Raw genomic sequence first — 16,635 nt, 5'->3', positions numbered from 1 at the left:
ACATGAACAGACACCTCCCAAAGAAGACATAAAAGTGGCCAAAACACATATTGAAAAAATGCCCATCACTAATCATCAGAGAAATGCAAATCAAAACCACAATTGAAATACCATCTCATACCAGTCAGAATAGCTTTTGTTAAAAAGCCAATAAATAACAGATCTCAGTGGGGCTGTGGAGAAAAGGGAACACTTTTACACTATTGCTGGGAACGTAACTTAGTTCAGCCACTGTGGAGAGCAGCCTGGAGATTTCTCAAAGAACACAAAATGGAACTACCATTTAACACAGCAATCCCATTACTGGGTATATAACCAAAGAAAAATATATCATTCTACCAAAAAGACACATGCACCCACATGTTCATCATAGCACTATTCACAACAGCAAAGACATGGAATCAACACAGGTGTCCATCAACAGTAAATGAGATAAAGAAAATGTGGTACATATACACCATGGAATACTACACAGCCACAGAAAGAATAAACTCAAGTCCTTTGCAACAACACGGATGCAGTTGGGAGCCAATATCCTAAGCAAACTAATGCAGAAAGAGAAAACCAAATACCACATGTTCTCACTTACAAGTGGCAGCCAAACAATGAGAACATATGGATATTAAGATGGGAACAAGTAGACACTGAAGAATACAAGAGGGGAGAGAGAGGCAAGGATGGAAAAACTACCTATTGGGTACTATGCTCACTTCCTGGGTGACGGGTTCAATCGTACTTCAGACCTCAGCATTATGCAATAAACCTTTGTAACAAACCTGCACAGGTACACCTGGAATCTAAAATAAAAGTGGAAAAAGAAAAAAAATTTAATTCAAATAAAAATGTATATGTAAAAGCCATATAACAAACAGTAGAGTGACATATTTTAAGTACTGAAAGAAAAGGCAATCCAGAATTCTATTTCAGCAAGAATATTTTAGAAAAATAAAGTCTTTTTGGGAGAAACAAAGATAATTTATTACTAGCAGACTTGTCCTATAAGAAATGTTAAAAGTTCTTCAGGTAGACAGAATGATACCAGACAGAAAACTTGCATCTACACAAAGATATGAACAACAGTATAAACGGTATAAATGAAAGTAAATATAAAACTTCATATTTTTCTTATTTGCAATTGCTCTAAAAGATAACTGTCTCTAGAGCAAAAATGCATCCATGTACTGCATAATGATATTTAATCGACAAGGGACCACATATATGATGGTGGTCCCAGAAGATTATAATGAAGCTGAAAAATTTCTATCGCCTAGGGACATCCTAGTTGTACTAACATTGTAGTACAATGAGTTACTCATGTGTTTGTGGTGAAGCTGGTGTAAACAAACCTATGCTGCCAGTTGTATAAAAGTATAGCATATACAATTATGTTAAGTACATAATACTTGATCATGATAAGTTACTAGCTTATATATTTATTATATACTTTATCATTATTTTAGAATGTACTCCTACTTACATAAAAAAGAAGTTAATTGTAAAACAGCCTCAGGTAAGTCCTTCAGGAGATATTACAGAAGAAGGAACTGTTATCATAGAACATGGCAGTTCTATGTGTATAACTGTCCGTGAAGACCTTCCAGACAAGATGTGGAGGTAGAAGACAGTGATATTTATAGCTTGACTCTCAGTGGGCCTAGGGCTAATGTGTGTATTTGCATCTTAGTTTTTAACAAAAGTTTTAAAAGTAAAAATTAAAAATTTTTAAATAGAAAAAAGTTTATAGAATGAGGATACACTTTTGTACAGTTGTACAATGTATTTGTTTTAAGTTATTATACAAAAGTCAAAACACTTAAAAAACTAAAAAGTTTATAAAGTAAAAGTTACAGTAAGCTAAGGTTAATTTATTATTGAACACATTTTAAAAATAAATTTATTATAACCTACATGAACAGTTCTATAAAATCTATAGCAATATACTACAAAGTCTTAGAGCAGTAATGTATTATATGCTGATTGCATATATATAAAAGTAAAATGTATGACAAAAAACACAAAAGACGAAGAGGAGAAATGGGAGTATAGAACTATAAGGTCCTAATACTACATATAAAGCTATGTATTATTATATCAAGAAAACTGCAATTAATTACAAATATACGGAAAACCCTACGGCAACCACTAAACACATTTCAGAAAGAGGTATAAATAAATGAGCAAATAGCGGAGAGAAATGGAATAATTTTTTAAAAATCCAAGTAATCCAAAAGAAAAAGAGAACAGAGACTCTAACATAAACCAGCTAGCATGGTGGTAGATTTTAATCCAACCATATCACCAATATCGATAAATAAAAACAATCTAAACACACTAAATAAAAGAGACATGTCAAAATGAAAGACAGAGATTATCAGACTGGATGAACAAGTAAGCCCATCTATATGCTGTCTATAAGAAACCCATATTAAGTTGATACAGATAGGTTGAAAGTGAAAATAAAACAAAAAACAAAAACAAAAAAAGATATGTTGGGAGACAATTCTCCATGGGTCTCTGTTGAGGTAGCTGCCTTTGAATCTACTTCTCAGTATCTGGCCTGCAACCATCTCCACAGTTACTCCTTATTAATAAGTGATAAAATGGAAAGATGGAAATCTCATGTCTATTGCTAGCATCTATGAAATTCATGGCAAACTTCAGTTTTTGACATGATATACCATGTAAATACTAATCAAAAGAAAGCTGAAGTGGTTATATTAATACAAGGCAAAGATTTCAAAACAAGGAATATTACCAGAGATAAAGAGGCTGTTCCACCAGAAAGGCACACCAATCTTAAATATATATGGATCTAACAAACTTTCAAAATACATGAAGCAAAAACTGATAGAACAGGAAAGAGAAATAGACAAATCTATTAAGTTGGAGACTTCAACACATCTCTCAGTATTTTACAGAACAAGTAGGCTATAAACATGGAAAAACTCAATTTCTCACTAGTGATGAAAAATATGCAAACCCACAATGAGATGTCTTAAATTAATTCCTAATTTAAAACTTAAGTCTGACAATCCTAAATATTGGTGAAGATGTGGAACATCAGAAACTCATACACTTCTGGTGGGAGTATAGGTTGGTATGATCACTTTGGAAAACAATTTGGCATTACTTAGTAGAGATGTGCTCATATTTATAATTTAAAATTCTTATGAAGAATAAATAATAAATATAGATTCACCAAGCAAATATTAAAACCAAAATAAATAAAGCCACAAAATGTAAGTACAACACCTCCTGTTAGGCCTAACTAGACACCGAGACTCACATAACCCAAACAGCTTGGTTATACTTAACATGTCAGGCAGGCGTGCTCAGTGCAATTCAGGGGCTAGTCTCTTTGGCCCTCTCAGGTGGCAGATCAAGTGTAAGAGAATGACAGCATAAGATCCTTGCAGTAGCTACTCTAGCTTACAGGTACCAAACAGCAACCAGTATCTCCAGTCTCATAGGCATAGCTTCCTGAGCTTCAGGAACAGATTTACTTAGTTACAAGAGTTATTACACTCAGGGAAGTCCAAAGCTATTAACAGTATAGCTACCAGTATTTACAATTCATTCACAGTCTTCCTCTGGTCCGTATGCAATTTAGTAATCATGAGTCATTATTACCATAAGCAATCGTGCTTGGTTATGTAACTGACATTCTACCTTATCAAGCTTCCAAGTGAACAAAGCTAGGAAGTTAACCCAAGGTCAAAACTGTCCGAAGAGAAGAAAGGTTAATGTTACAACAAATAAAGAGATTCAATTAAGAATGGCACTAAGCTAAACAACTATTAATATATTTCACTGAATCCAAGATGCCAGTGATTATCACATCATTAATTTTTGTACTACTAAGAAAAGTGCTATTTAGTAAATATGGTGCCCTAATAATTGTAAGACATATCCCAATTACTGAGATGCACAAATGGAGGGAAAATATATTTCTTAGAATTGATGAAATACAGAATAATCCTTCTCCCAACTTTTCACTAAAATATTTAAGACATACAGTAAATCTTCACTTAACTTTGTCGATAGGTTCTTGGAAACCTAAACTTTAAGCAAAACTTCATAGTAGATCTTCAAATAACATTTTGTTCAACTTCATTTTATTATAACAATGAGAAAAAAGTGGTTTCATTATATGTCATTTCACTTAAAGTCACAATTTCCAAGAACCTGTCACAGACATTAAGCGAGGGCTTACTGTATAACTCTGTTCTCTACCTTGGGGACATGGTCTGCTCCAACAGAAACCAGTACCCTACTAAAAATTTTCTAAGACATCTAAGGTCATACTCTCTCACTTAATACCTCTGTTCGTCTACTCTAAAAACAAAACACCCAATATCAACATAATTGACGCAGCATAGCTGTCTTCTTCCTGGCATGTTAAATAGCATCCAAAATCTAAATAAATGAATTAGCTCCCATCACTGATTAAATCACTAAAAGTCCTAAGGGCCTTTACAACCTAGAGGCTTTCATGCAATGTTGTGGTAAAATAAATAAATAAATAACAAAATTAAAACAAAAACAAAAACAAAAACAAAAAACACACTGTCTCAGGTTACCCATATATATGTTAGTTGCCATATACCAGAGAACTGTGCAACGAGAAAAAAACTTAAATCTCAGTCCAGTAGAGGTACACTAAATGAATGTTTTCATCTAAGTGGGTTGTATACGATCATTAGTTCTTTATGCTAAGGAAGGCAATTCTATCATTTTATAAGCAGAAAATAAATATGATTAAAGTGAACTTGCCACACCCTATCTACTGGCAAACTCTAGGCTTGGAAAAATAGCCCTTGTTCATAGATATGTATGGAATGGGACCTAAACAAATATTCAGCAGCATAGATAAAACATCTTCTTAAAAATGCCACAGAAAAGCATCTGTGATAATTTATATTTAGAAACAGAAGACATGTGGAAAGTATATGCTGTGTATTCTCAATAACATACTACAGGAAGAAACAAAAAGACAGACTTATATTCTAAGATATAAATGGAACTCTAAGAGACAAGAAAAAAGAATAGAAATAACAATAAAAACTACATTTTGGTACATACACTTTTTAAAATGAGTTCTGTTATCTACGTTTTCCAAAAAGGAAAGCATGGCCAGGCGTGGTGGTTCACGCCTGTAACCCTAGCACTTTGGGAGGCCTACGCAGGCGGACTGCCTGAGCTCAGGAGTTCAAGACCAGCCTGGGCAACACAGTGAAACCTCATCTCTACTAAAATACAAAAAACTAACAGGGCATGGCAGTGTGCGCCTGTAGTCCCAGCTACTCGGGAGGCTGAGGCAGGAGAACTGCTTGAACTCAGGAGGCAGAGGAGTTCGAGACAAGCCAGACCAACATGGTGAAACCCCGTCTCTTCTAACAATACAAAATTAGCTGGGCATGGTGGTGCGTGCCTACAATCCCAGTTACTCGGCAGGCTGAGGCAGGAGAATCACTTGAACCAGGGAGGAGGAGGTCGCAGTAAGCTGAGATCACACCAGAGCACTCCAGCCTGGGCAACAAAGCAAGACTCCGTCTCAAAAACCAAAACCAAAAGACAAACAAACAAACAAACAAGCAAAAAAAACTTTAAAATCTCCCTTTTAAAACATCTTGAGATGGGTTTAAAACTGAAGTGACATAAAAGGATTAAAAATAGTGATGAAAAATGATTTATACCATATATCACAGAAACAGTCAAACTGAAAAGAAATAGGAATAATAATTCTGACACAGCACAAAAAGATTTTAAGAAGAAATGAATTAGTCTCTCTATATTACTAAAAAGATCTCTACAGTGCTACTCAAATGCCATCTATGAACTAGCTGTTTGCTACAGCTATGCAACAAGACCAGTACAAAGCTCAAAACTTAGCATTTAGAAACTCTTACAGCAGTCTGACAGGGAAATTTTATAACGGTTAAATAAAATAATTTTTAAAAATGGAGGTTGTATTACTATTTTGTCAGTTATTCTCATTTCATTTATTTCATTTTCCAGTAATTCCTTTCTAATGTATTATAATGAAGTATCAGAGTTAATAAAAACCTGATTCTTCACCACAAATAATTTGAAAAACACTGCGATAAAAGACTTATCAGTCATGAAGCTGGATGTGCCAAACACCACATCAAAATATACAAATTTAAAACAATTACAGATGCAAGGCAAAAATGAAGGACAAATGTTTATTTGGGAAGCAAACCCATTCCATGACACATTAGATTAGATTTTTTTTAAAAAAAGCACATAGAGGAATTTTAAAACGTCATGTTTTCTCTAAGAAGTCACTGATTATAAACATCCTACCAGTTTAATATCAGCTTTTCAGGGGGGAAAATTAAATGTACATACTGTGAGATACATTACAACCTCGGAAATGTTAAAATTGGGCCAGGCGAGGTGGCTCATGCCTGTTAAGCCCAGTACTTTGAGGGGCTGAGACGGGCTGATCACCTGGGGTCAGGAGTTCAAGACCAGCCTGGCCAACATGGCGAAACCCCATCTCCATAAAACATACAAAAATTAAACAGGTGTGGTGGCACATGCCTGTAGTCCCAGCTACTCGGGAGGCTGAAGCACAAGAACTGCCTGAACCCAGGATACGAAGGTTGCAGTGAGTCGAGATCGCACCACAGCACTCTAGCCTGAGAGACACAGTGAGACTCCGTCTCAAAAAATAAAATAAAATTAGAAAAAAGAAATGTTAAAATTGTTTAAAAAGGATTAATCAAGAAAATAACAGTAAGTCATAATTTGGTATTAAATGAAAAACTTCCTTTCAATTTTCAGTGAAACATGTATAAAGATGTTAACAATAAAGCAAACGCTAAAGAATACCTCAATAACTTTTAAAAACTAGAAACTATGTAAAGCATGGTTAAAAATACTGGCTTTCTGACATGCCCCACCAATCACTTAAGGATTCCTATTTGTTTCTGATGCTGCTGGGTAAAATTACATAAGAAGAAAGGGTTTGACAATTTTCAAATGTTTAAAACTGTATTAAATTACTCAAAACATGATTATCTGTCCAGTCTCACAGTTTTCTAATATCTTTTTATACAAAAGTCAAGGGAAAAGGTCAAAGTACTTCATAATGTCAGATGTGGCACAAGAGGTCACAGATGCCTCTGCCACCTTCTTCCTGGCTCCCCACAATCTCAGAAAAAGCTAGGATATTATTTGGGCAGTAGGCAGCATTACCGCATTCTCAAAAAAGTCTACATTCTGCGTGTTTTTCTTCTATGTGGTCCACTGCTAAGGGCTACTCTAATCTAGCCATCCTAACATGTGGTTGATGAGGTCAAGGTTGGCTGAACAGATTGAAAATTATATAGCTGGCCCTCCATATCTGTGGGTTCCACATCTGTGGGTTCAACCAACCACGGATCAAAAATATTCAGGGAAATAGTTGCATCTGTACTGAATGCGCACAAACATTTTTTCCTCGTTATTATTACCTTAAACAATACAGTATCACAATTATTACACAGCATTTACAATGTATTATGTGTAAGTGATAATTTCAAGTACTATACAGGAGAATATGATTAGGTTATTTTATGCAAATACTACACCATTTTATATAAGGGATTTGAGCATCTGTAGATTTTTGTATCCTCAGGGGTTCCTGCAATGAATCCCCCAGACACTAAGGGATGGATACTGAGGGAAGACTGTATGTAAGCATAGAGCATTGCTAGAACCACTACCATGATCTATGTATGTTTTATACACATCACACACACAAACACACACACACACAAAATGAAATTAACAAAACTCAAAGCAACATTATTAACAATTTATTCTAAGTGACATAGAATATTTTCCATCTATCCTATACAATCTCGTCATCTAAAAACAGCCCTCCAGAGGGTATGATCTTACTGCTTGAACTGCCTGGTCAAAAGGACTGATGTCATAATAAAATCAAACCTAGAAGAGGAAAAAAATAAATCAAAGACAGGATCCTTTTGAAGTTTTTCATTTTAACTATCAAGAGTTTTATAAAGTTCTCTGCAGAAGATCTGATAATGCCAGGATCTTTTCCTTCCATTCCCATGCCTAATACTTAAACCTAGCTTCATTAAAATGTGATTTAAAAGCCTAATTCAGATATAAAGATTATTTATGAAACGAAAAAAAAGATACTACTTAAATAAAAAGTTATCAACCACAGAACTAACTGAGGAAAATATATGGAACTCAATTTACAGATGGAGATGAACTTTCCTAATATATGAAGGCTCTTTGGAATCAGTAAGGAAAAGACCAAGAGTCTCGACAGGAAAATGTGTAAAAGATAAACAGTACGCTGATAAGGAAATACCATAAGTGCCTCTCAAGCATTGAAAAAACACTCAATCTCACTCATAATAAAAGGAATGCAAATTAAAACTACACTGAGATCAATTTCATATCTATTAGATTGGCAATGATCAAAACATTTGAGAACATAATCTTGATGAAGACATGGAAAAAGTCTCCTATTGCTGGTGGGAGTACAGATCAAAACAACCTCTGTATTAGTTTTTCTCATTTGAAGAAATTCTTGTAAGATGTTTAAAAATGTAGCAAGTAAGGTACATTTAGCCTGGTGTGGGCTGTTTGTTGGTCATTCTCAAAAAATTGTTACAGTTTTCTACTTTTATAAAATTTTGTTCACATGATGAAGCAGACAGGTAGGCCACTTTTAAAAACTTGGATGACTGGTCAGGCGTAGTGGCTCATGCTTGTAATTCCAGCACTTTGGGAGGCTGAGGCGGGTGAATCATTTGAGGTCAGGAGTTCAAAACCAGCCTGGCCAATATGGTAAAACCCCATCTCTACTAAAAATACCAAAAATTAGCTGGGTGGTGTGGTGCATGCCTGTAATCCCAGCCACTCAGGAGGCTGAGGTGGGAGAATAGCTTGAACTCGGGAGGTGGAGGGTACAGTGAGCCAAGATCACACCATTGTACTCCAGCCTGGGCAACAGAGGGAGACTCCGTTTCAAACAACAAAACAAAACAAAACAAAAAAAACTCGAATGATTAAGAGAGTAGTCTTGCTCCATCTGCTGCTCACCTCTTGATACCTTATTGTGCACTTAATGAGTGCTCAATAAATATTTGTTGAGTTGAATGAAACTAAGAATAATGTGAAGGATGATGAAAATGGAATAAAAACGAGTAAGAATAAAGAATTAGCTAAATTTATCTGAACTGTTGAATAAATTGCTTACATAATCACTACTTTAAGAAAGGAGCAATGCCATGGTGGCACATGCTTCCTGAAAAATGAGTTAGCCAGCAACAGCTGAATAATAGATTGTTGCAGTAATGGCCCCCTAATTAACTCCACTCCGTTAGGAAACCCCTCCCGTACCTACTGTGGAATTGGCCATGTTGATCTGCTTTGGCCTATGGACAACAGAAAATATATGAGGTTTGCCATCACTAGTTACTTCTATAAACCTTACTACTGCCTCCAGGTGAAAGAGCCATGCCTAGCCTGCTGGAGACACATGGCCCCCATCACCCAAGCCAACAACCAGTATGAATTATCCAGACATAGCTATCCTAGACCAACCAGCTCCCAGCTGACCCATCAGCTGACTGTGGCCACATCAACAAGGCCAGACATAGCTGCAGCAGAATCGCTTAACTGAGCCCAGCCCAGAATCAGGCTAACAAATGCCTATTGTTTCACAGCACTATGTTTTGGGGAGGTTTATCATACAGCAAAAGCTGATCTAAGTAGAGAGGGGAATAGGTGGTCAAAGATTTTTCCCTTACCTGTTCTGCTTTTTATATTTCACAATGAGAATATATCTACATACTATTTAATTACACTGAACTTATAAAAATTGCATATCGGATTGATATTAAAATTCTACTATCACCTTGTAAACACATATACATTAATTCAGTCCAAATGGGAGCATGAATTTGAGAGGAGACATTAATATTGCGTCAGAAAAAAAATGGGTTAATAGAGTACCAGGGTTTACTATAATATACACACACACACACACACACACACACACGAATGTGACTAAGAGTATATTCACAGTCACTGTCACATCTCAATAATGGTTATTATCAAATTCTGGAAGCGTTAGAAGACACTCATCTCAGATTTTGCTTCACTCTTTCTTCTGTTTAAGTGGGTAATGGCCTAATACACATTTTCTCATTTAATCCTCATATGGTATGAGGTAAACATTACGCTACAACACTTTAGGCAAATTAACCTCTCTATGCCTCATTTCCTCAACTGTAAAATGGGGATAACAGTTCTATTTTATAGAACTGTTGTGAAAACTAAATAGCTTAGAACAGGGCACACAGTCCTTACTCAATAAATGGTTTACCACCTCTTTTAGTAAAATGATGTAAAATTAAGGTCTTTTAACTATAATAACATGACTTCTATTTTCAAAACATTAAGCATTATCAACTAAGGTGTGAGACATCATAATTAATCTGGATACCTTTCTAACGACTTCATTTAAAAATTAAAAGACATGCCGGGGTGTGGTGATGGCTCACGCCTGTAATCCCAGAACTTTGGGAGGCCGAGGTGGGCAGATTACCTGAGGTCAGGAGTTTGAAACCAGCCTGACCAACATGGTGAAATTTCATCTCTACTAAAAATACAAAAATTAGCCAGATGTGGTGGCACGTGGCTGTAATTCCAGCTACTTGAGAGGCTGAGACAGGAGAATCATTTGAACTTGGGAAGTGGAGGTTGCACGGAGCTGAGATTGCGCCTCTACACTCCAGCGTGGATGACAGAGTGAGACTTCATCTCAAAAAAAAAAAAATAAAAAAAATAAAAGACAATGTTATTAAACAAAACCTAGGAATGTATGTAGAAAATACATGGTGATGAGAGGTGAAGCTCTGGGCAATAATAAATCATTTAGTCCACATTCCACAATCCTAAGTAGGTTTAAAATACAAAGGCTTCCATTTTTGTGTGTGTTACAAATTCACAAGAAGAGAGCAATAAATCCTATTGAAATGTCACTTTTACTGTGACATCCAGCATACATACTTTCAACATGTTCAATCATGTTTTTTTTTTTTTTTTTTAAGGCACTACTGATGGCTTTGGAAAATAAGATTCTTTTCAGGCCCTGATGGACCACTTATAAAATATAGCCACATTTTTAAAAAGTGTTTTTAAACAGGCAATTACCTAACCTATAGATATGTCACTAACCAAATGTAAAAAGTCTCACACCACAATGTGCAGAAGTTTTAGTTTCTCCCAATGTGAGGAAAAATTCCATCTTTCATTTCAATTCAAACATTTTAAAGAGCATTCAGTATATGAGGTAATGTAGCAGATTCTGGAGATAAGACAGGTAAAGTAACATAAGTAACATTTATGTTACTATATATGCCAGACATTTGCTGGTTATCTTATTCAATCATAATAACGCTGTGCTGTAGAAATTATTAAAACTCACTTTACAGAGGAGGAAATTAATGCTAACATAAGTATAATAACTTGCTCAGGATCTCTCAGCAACAGAAGGCAGTGGGGTTGAGAAGTATGAGGTGGGGCCCATGAAGATAGCGCCACATGACTATTCTTAGAGACAAACACAATATTCATTGTAATAGATCGTTTAACAGCAATGTGGAAGGGGACGAAGACTTGGAAAACCAAGGAGATAATCTTTGGGAATGGGCAAAGGAGTCACAGAAGGCTTTAGAGGTTGATATTTAAGTTGTTACTTAAGGATGAGTAGGATTTACCAACTTCAATGCCAAGGCTCACCCCCACCCCCCTCACCCCCAATATATTAACCAAAATAAATTACTTACTTGAAATTGAGAAAAACAATTTTGAGAGAAATCTTCCTCAGATATATTATTCCATAGTTTTAAAACAAATAATATGATGACAGTTTAATTTTTAAGTTGCTTTTATGTGGCTTGTCTTGGGTTTTATTCTGAAATGAAATTTAGATTAGTCATTTTCTTGTTCTGAGAAACTAGGAGTATGCCAACATGTTTTAACTGTACATTTTTCACATATCAACATGTATTCTTATTTACAAAGTCTTTCATTTCACCATCTCAAACAAAACCTAATTTAGTATATAAATTACTTTGAAGTATAAAAATATATATGCAAAACAATATATTTATTTTAATTCTTGTTATAATTCCTTGGTAATTGTAAAAAATGGAAGAAAAATAGAAATCTTGTGAACTGTTATATATTACACAAGGCATTTTTGAGGTAACACACTTTCTTTTACTATTTGAATTGTTTATATAGTAATGATCTTTGAACCCAAAGAGAATTAAATAACTGCCCCAAAGTAAATTGAGCTCAAATTCTTAGTATTTCCCAAAACTATCATCCAAAAAGAAAACAGAATTGGCCCCCCCCCAAAAAAAAAAAAACACAAAATTTTCCATTGACAATTACTACTCATTTTTCTCAGAATTTACTTTGCTAGGCGTGTATTCAATTTCTGCTACAGAAAACAGTCCAGTTTACCAATCCTAATTAAGCAACAAAGTATTTTTCATTTATAAAATGAAATATTTAAAAATCTACAGAGAGCTGGAAGAAACACAAGATCATCTGGAAAACTTAGAAGGAATGACAGAACACACACACACCCTCCCAAACAAAAACACTAAAAAGGTTAAATAGGCTGTCATTAAGAGGGTCTTACTTTTACTTACTTTTACTTATAATACTTATGTTTGGACAGTAGACAGAGTTCTTTCTAACTGCCTAAGACACTCATTCCTGCCTTATCTGTATTTACATGGAAATTACAAGTTAACACAATTTCACCCAAAGTTCACTGTTCCTTGACTCCCATTATTTCCTCTTATTATCACTATGATGTTAAAATGGCAGCCAGATACCAAAGTGACATACCCCATTCCACAGCCCATTTCTCACTTTATAAGTAAGTTATATTTCTTTGATATATCCAGCGCCAATGACAATATCCTCTAAAACCTACTTTAACCCAATCTATTTAAACTTGAATCATTTTTCACTTAGATTATCTTTTCTTTTTTTTTTTTTCTTAAAGAGATAGGGTCTTGCCACGTTGCCCAGACTGGTCTCAAACTCCTGGGCTCAGGCAATCTTCCTGCCTCTGCCTCCCAAAGTGCTGGGATTATAGGTGCCCAGCCCTAGATTATCTTTAATTGAGTGAATTCTAATCCAGTCAAAAGCAAGATGAGAGAATATTTAATTATAGCACCAGAGGAACTTGAAAGGTTTCATATATTCCCTCCTTCCTTTTTTGGAAACTGCAGACATACAATTTTAGTATCAATTTTTGTTTATGTTTGCCCCAAACTCCTTTTGCTGTAATCTTGTTTTCTTAAAGATACAGCCAAATCATCATAAAACAAATCCTACCATAATCTATCCTAGATTATAGAAGATTAATATTATTATATATAATAATATATATTACATAAGAAGATTCTAAGCACTATTAGACACCGTAGGGTCTCAAAGATTTCTGAACTACATATGTGCAGTTCTTTTAATAATTCCTCTGAGGTTCTGTATTTTTGTCTTTCAATTATTATCAATGCCTTCCTCCAACATTCCCTCATGTTTTGCGGGGAGAGGTCAGTGTGAGGAGATGAGAGCTGAAGAGTCAAGATCCAAGATCCCCCATTTTCAAATCCAGCCTCACACCAACCAACACTAGGACACTGGACAAATCCCTGAGCCTGCTATGTAGATTTGTTTTCTTTATGTAAAACGAGTACATTTGACTAGAATGATGTTTCTCACCCCTTTTAACATTGCAAATAAAACTTGTTAGCAAAAAAATTTTTAGCACACTGGGACAACAGGAGGGCATCTGGAGGCATCTACATAGTGCCTGGTGAAAAAAAATTATATTTTCTAAGTACAGAAGATAAAATTTAAAGTATTATGGTAGATATTTTTTGACATATGTAATGCTGAAAATTTTAATATGAATTTCAAAACCAAACTTTTTCCCATCAACAATACTTCAAAATTAAAATCATGCTTTATTTCTGACAAACATACATGCACTATTAGGCAGTCACCTTGCAGAGCACATCAAACGCATATGATGAGCAGCATCCAATACAGGTGAATACAGATAGTGAGGCCTGGCGCTGGGCCACCAGGGACACCCTCCCTGCTTCCTTGTCCTCTCACTGTAAGTGGGTTGCACCTTGTGGTAGGTGGCATGTTCCTTTGGCACCGTGAATACAAACTCCAGTAACAATTCCATGATCCCTTTCCCACAAGAGGCAGCTGTACACTGTGGCTGGCTGCTGAAGTAGATTCCAAGTAGTAAGGCACACCTCATTTAATGCACTTAAAATATCAAAAGGAGCAGTAACTGCTGGTTGTCACTCACCATGCTATCTGTTCACAGGAACCCCAATGCCTTCCTTCAGCCCCCATTCCACTAGGACTACCCTTCTGTGAGCCATGTAACAGCAACTGAAAACTTTGAATTAGAAGATTTCTAACAATACCTAAAGTTAAAAACAGTATTGCAGTAATCATTCGTTTGTAACAACTATTATGGTCTTTTATTTTTAATTTCTTACCAATTCCTGTAAGCAAAACATAGCTTAAAAATATTAACTTTGAATAGTATTACATGCACGTGATTTTAAAATACTGAAAAATTACCAAACTGTGTACTTAAAAAGTTAGTCCACCTTTGTCCTCTAGGCAACCACTTCTACACACTGGAGGCAACTACTGTCATCAGACTCTCCCGTATCCTCCCATGCACATTACATTCTATATCTGCCCATATATATATATATATATGGATTTTATTATAATAAAGAATTTTATTCTAATACATAGGCATATATAGTATACAAAAAATACATATTTTAACCACACAAATGGCAGCAAACTGCCCATGCAGTCATGCCTCTTGCTTTTTTTCCTCGTATCTTAGACATGGCACCACAGCAGTACACATAATATTCTCTCATTACTTTTAAAGGCTGACTAGTATTTTGTAGAATACATATACCATAATTCACCCAACTACTTCCCTACTGATATATGTTTAGCTTGGTTCCAATCTTTTGCAGTAACAAATAATGCTGCCACAAATATTCTTACGTATTTATTTGACATATATGCAAAATCTTCTAGAGAATAAAATCCTATAATGGAATTACTAGAACAAAATATATCTGTATTTTAAATTTTGGAAACCATTTTCAAACTGCTTTCTATAGAATATGAACACTTTATAATCCCACCAGCAATGTATGAGGCTGACCATTTTCTCTTCTTCTCACCCTTCCCGAGTTATACTATACATAACCTTTGCTCATTTGATAGGTGACAAAGAGTATGTTGAAGCTTTAATTTACATCTTTATTATATTATAAATAAAATTGTACATCTTTTCATACGAATTCTCTTTGCTAATTTTTCTACTGGATTATTTTCTAGTTCTTTGTATTAAGAGGAACTTAGCCTTTGTGAAGTATACAAATAAGTTTTACTAGTCTGTTTCTCTTTAACTTTGTTTGATTTTTTTCCTCTATACAGAATTTTATTTTTATGTCCTAAAATCCAGCAATCTAGTATGCTATTAAAGGACTTCACCAATCCTGGATTATGTAAAAAATAATTACCCTACATTTTTTGTTTCGTTGTTTCATATTTAAATCTTTAACTCCTCTGGAAGCCAACATTATTTTTCCAGATGACTAACTGGCTATCCCAACACTGTTTATTAAATAATTATTCTTTTCCCTACTCATAAATGAAGGTGGGATCCATTTTCATATACAAGTTGAATATCTCTCATCTAAAATGCTTGGGACCAGAAGTGTTTCAGATTTTTTCAGATTTTAGAATATTTGCAAATACATGAGATATCCTGAGGATGGGACCAAACCTGAACGTAATTTTATATAATTTTAAACAATGTTACACATGAAACAAAGTTGTTTTGGTTGTTTTTGAGACAGGAACTTGCTCTGTCGCCCAGGCTGGAACGCAGTCGTACAATCATGACTCACTGCAGACTTCACCTCCTGGGCTCAAGCGATCCTCCTGCCTCAGCCTCCCGGAACCACAAACGTGTACCACCCTGCCTGGCTAATTTTTGTATTTTTTTGTAGAGATAGGGTCTTTCCATGTTGCCTAGGCTGGTCTCGAATTCCTGGGCTCAGGCAATCCTCCTACCTTAGCCTCCCAAAGTGTTGAGATTACAGACATGAGCCACTGCATCCAGCCTGAAACAAAGTTTTGACTGCGACCCCCCCATCACAACAAGGTCAGGTGTGGAATTTTCTACTTGTGGCATCCTGTTGGTGCTCAAAACATTTCAGATTTTGAAGGATTTCAGATTATGGAGTTTTGGATAAGGGATGCTCAACCTGTATTAAGTTCTCATATATATTTGAGTTAATTCTAGTCTTTACTCTGTTTTAGTGCTGTCATGTGCCAAAACCATGTTACTTTTCAAAACATTTTAAAATTAAAAGTACTTTACATACAAGTAAGAATAATAAAACCAGAAATTACTGGCTTGCTTTAATATATGAATCATTTTGCAGTTCTAAATGCAATTTATATAATTAAGTTCAATATAATCATCAT

General features: G+C 35.2%; 1 protein-coding gene across 3 annotated transcripts in view; it reads right to left on the bottom strand.

The window, feature by feature from the left end:
• Nucleotides 1–16,635, bottom strand: part of REV3L (REV3-like, polymerase (DNA directed), zeta, catalytic subunit) — a 205,646-nt gene that overhangs the window by 173,365 nt on the left and 15,646 nt on the right. The window contains exons 3-4 of one of the 3 annotated variants that reach the window (XM_011970620.1): nt 11,844–11,971; nt 691–797 (exon numbers count right to left, since the gene is read on the bottom strand). The exons of 1 other annotated variant lie outside the window; for it this stretch is intronic. The gene's annotated coding sequence lies outside the window, so the exon portion shown is untranslated. The remainder of the gene's footprint in view (nt 1–690; nt 798–11,843; nt 11,972–16,635) is intronic. One more of the 3 variants, XM_011970619.1, reaches the window with a different exon arrangement.

The sequence above is a fragment of the Mandrillus leucophaeus genome, unplaced genomic scaffold (assembly GCF_000951045.1).
Source record: "Mandrillus leucophaeus isolate KB7577 unplaced genomic scaffold, Mleu.le_1.0 Scaffold96, whole genome shotgun sequence".
Classification (NCBI taxonomy): Eukaryota; Metazoa; Chordata; class Mammalia; order Primates; family Cercopithecidae; genus Mandrillus; species Mandrillus leucophaeus.
This window is presented reverse-complemented; position numbering and strand designations above follow the sequence as displayed.